This window comes from Carlito syrichta, unplaced genomic scaffold, assembly GCF_000164805.1.
Source record: "Carlito syrichta isolate Samal-C Ts95f unplaced genomic scaffold, Tarsius_syrichta-2.0.1 Scaffold192489, whole genome shotgun sequence".
Lineage (NCBI taxonomy): Eukaryota > Metazoa > Chordata > Mammalia > Primates > Tarsiidae > Carlito > Carlito syrichta.
Window position 1 is genome coordinate 3,932 of NW_007136585.1, and position 3,938 is coordinate 7,869.

The 3,938-nt window shown below is 40.0% G+C and overlaps 1 pseudogene across 1 annotated transcript; it reads left to right on the plus strand.

Moving 5' to 3' along the window:
- Window positions 1-2,801: 2,801 nt before the first annotated feature.
- LOC103253028 lies at window positions 2,802-3,337 on the plus strand (annotated as a pseudogene). Its single transcript, XR_002481546.1, has one exon. The product of XR_002481546.1 is annotated as a histidine triad nucleotide-binding protein 1 pseudogene (transcript).
- Window positions 3,338-3,938: the final 601 nt, after the last annotated feature.

A 3,938-nucleotide genomic window follows, 5' to 3' on the forward strand; every position in this document is an offset into this window, starting at 1 on the left:
TTTTTATTTAGTAGAACAGATCCCCATTGTTTTGCTTTTTCAAAATTCTATTGGTTATTTTTGTCCATATTTTCGTCTAGATAAATGGAAATCAGTTTGTGAAATTCTTTAACATTCTAATTTATATTTATGCTCATTTGCATTTTGGTCATGAATTCACAGATTAATTTGAGGAGAACTTAAGTCTTCACAAAACTGAAGTCCATCTAGAAACATGTTATAGCTCTCTACTTATTTAGATTTTCTTTTTATTCCCAAAGTTTTATTTTTCTTCATACTGGTCTTGTTGGTAATGACTTAGTGAGGCCTGGTTTAGAGCACCACATTAGGAGATACTCATCTTTAAAATAATTATTTTGAAATGTGTTGACAAATTTATATTCAAGTAATTTGAAAATAGAAAGTTATTCACATAATGTTAATAAGAGAGACCTACATTACCAAGTTTCATTAGGCATGGATAGCATGCTTAGAGGAGAGATTATCTTAAAAGCATGGGCTATTATTTATTTTCCTGCTAATTTTAAGCATCAGAGCTATGGTTTAATAGCTATTCATGATCTGAATGACGTTCAGTGAAATCTTTTGCACTCAGGAAGTAAATAGATATGTTTTTAAAGTATGAGTTCTTCCTATGCCTCCTCCCTTCAATGGCCTTCTTAATTTTATTTCCTCACTCTTCTATGGCAAGTCTTCAGTTCAACGGGCTGTAAATCAGCCCACTCCAGTTGGATTAGCCGGTACTCTTGGCTGCAAGTGAGCTTATTAAAACTCTACCCATATCTCTGTAATCAGTGTCACAGAGCCTCTTCTTGAGTCATCTAATGCAGTTTCCAGAAAGCACAGTATCCTCCTTTCAATTTAAGTTGTTTGAGATGAAGCACATTTTGCATCTGTGTAGGATGCTGTCATAAAAATTATATGTTACAACCTAAGTCACCAGTGCCCTTACACATGACATTGGAACAATGGAGGTTTTCATTACCACTGCAAAAGTAGTTATTATCTTCACACCTAGTCATCTACTCTATTGCTTTTAAAAATTACAGTAGTCCAGGATCAGTGGCTTAGCCTGTAATCCCAGCACTTTGGGAGGCCAAGGCGAGTGGATTTCCTGAGCCTGCAGGGTCAAGACCAGCCCGGGCACCTTGGCAAAACCTCATCTCTACAATAAATCAAAAATTAGCCAGGAGTAGCAGCGAGCACCTGTAGTTCCGAATACTTGGAAGGCTGAGGTAGAAGGATTGCTGGAGCCCAGCAGCTATGAGTATGCCACTGTACTCTGGCCTGGGCGACAGAGTAAGAATCCAACTAAAAAAAAAGTTACTGTAAAAATTGTCAAACACGCAAAATAGTAGAGAAGAGTATAGTGAAGGCCTTATAACCCACCATTCCATACATTATCAGCAGTTTTTTAGATTTTAGTCTGATATTTTATCCATTTCCCACCTCTACTTTTTCAAACATCTTAAAGCAAATTTCAGGCCACATGTCATTCTGCTCTTCCTATTTCACTTGCATTCCTAGAAATTATGGATGTTTTCTCCTGCATAAACACAGTCTATTACCATTTCCCGACTCCACCTTGGAAATAACAATAATTCATGAGAACCAGTACCCATTCTGTAGTCACGATTCTCTCAGAGGTGTCCTTTGTATAGCCAGTGAGTTTGAATCAGGATCCAGTCAAGATCCACATATTCATTTGATTGCTGTATCTCCTAAATCTGCTCCAATCTGGAGCCCCCTGCTCTTCCCACCCCTACCTTTATCTGTATAACGTGCTGAGGAAGCCCAGGCCGCAGTCCTGGAGGATGGCTCCATTCTGTCAGGGTCTTCATGAATCCATTTTATGGTTCCTCTATCCATATTTCCCATAAACTGAAAGTCGGCTCAGAAGATTTGGCTATATTCAAGTCCACCATTGTGTAAGCAGAAGTACTTTCTAGACAGTCCTGGTAGTTAATACCCATCAGGAGGTGCATAGTTATTCCATCCTAGGGATGTAAAAATTACTTAGAAAAATCCGTGATGATGTGAGCTCTCCATTTGAAATTCACTACCAACCTTTCATTCAGTGATTTCATACACTGATGATCTTTACCTAAATCAATACTTTCATTAAGAATTACAAAAAGCCGGGCTCGGTGGCTCAGCCTGTAATCCTATGCCTTTGGGAGGCTGAGGTGAGTGGATTGCCTGAGCCTGCGGGTTCGAGACCCGCCTGGGCAGTGAGACCTCATCTCTACAATAAATCAAAAAATTAGCCGAGCATGATAGCACATGCCTGTAATTCCGGCTACTCGGAAGGCTGAGGTGGAAGGATCGCTGGAGCCCAGCAGGTCGAGGTTGCGGTGGCCGGGAGCGGCTACGGCACTCCAGTCTGGGCGACCGAGTGAGACTCCAACTCAAAAAAAAAAAGAAAAAAAAGAATTACAAAAAGGTGATTTTTAAAAATATAATTCTACCATTCCTTCCACATTTGTTTGCTGTGATTCTTCTGTAAAGAACTGCTCCCAACAACTAGGGTTCTGATTACCCTAAAATGTCATTTTTTACAAGAAAGACAAGCTAAATGCTTATTTCTTTACCTTTTTAAATTGATGCTTTTCAGAGACAGTGTTGATGCCTTAGTTCTACTTGCAGCGGTGACAAACAAGGTGTTTTGCTCTGTCTTGTTTGGTTTGGGGATTTATTTTTTAGATAACACGAATACCTTAGTTTGTCATTGCTGCTATAATAAATTGCAACAGCCTCCTCCTGATACTGTCCCCTGGCCAACACGCGGGAGGGAGGCCGAGATGGCAGATGAGATTGCCAAGGTTCAGCTCACCCGGCCTGGTGGCAACATGATCTTTGGGAAGATCATCCACAAGGAAATCACAGCCAAAATCATTTTTGAGGATGATCGGTGTCTTGCTTTCCATGACATTTCCCCTCAAGCGCCAACACATTTTCTGGTGGTACCCAAGAAACACATATTCCAGATTTCTGCAGCAGCAGATGATGATGAAAGTCTTCTTGGACATTTAATGATTGTTGGCAAGAAATGTGCTGATGATCTGGGCCTGAATAAGGGTTTATTGAATGGTGGTGAATGAAGGTTCTGATGGGGGACAGTCTGTCTATCATGTTCATCTCCATGTTCTTGGAGGTCGTCAGATGCATTGGCCTCCTGGTTAAACCTGTTTTGGGGATAATTTTCCCTTCTCTAGGCAATTATCAAGTTTGCAAGTTCCAATATGTTAAGTGGCACACTTATTTTTGCCTGTTTATGGAGAGATTCAGGAAATAGTTTTAAAAACCCATACATAATAATAAAGGATATTGTTGCATGTTAAAAAAAATAAAAACAAATTGCAACAAATTGGTGGTTTAAAATGACAGAAGTTTATTATCTTACAGATCTTCAGGTCAGAAGTCTGAAATGGGTTTCATTGGGCTAAGGAGTTGGCAGGGTTTTTTCCCTTTACGGAGACTCGAAGGGACAGTCCATTTTCTTGCCTTTTCCAGATTCTGTAGGCTTCCCTCACTTCTTGGTCCATGGCCCCTTCCTCCATCCTCAAAGCCAGCAATCACTGGTGGATTAATCCTCAAACTATATTACTCTTATGAGACTCTCCCACCTCCTTGCAACAACACTGGGCTTACACAGATAATCCATGATAATCTATTTCTCTTAAATTCAGCACAATACCCCCTTGTCATGTAACAGAACATACCATAGGTTTTGGGGATTAAGACATGGAGTTGATATTCTGCCTGTCTACAATCAGTTTAGACATATTCAGAGTATTTTTATCAATTGATGTCATATTCTTTTGATGCTCAGAATGTCCCCTTTGGCCAGTGGGAATGACTTCTTCTGGCCTCTGAGTTTGTTAGACATGGTACCCATTGCAACTCCTGGATGTTCCTTTGTTTTCTGATACCAGAGG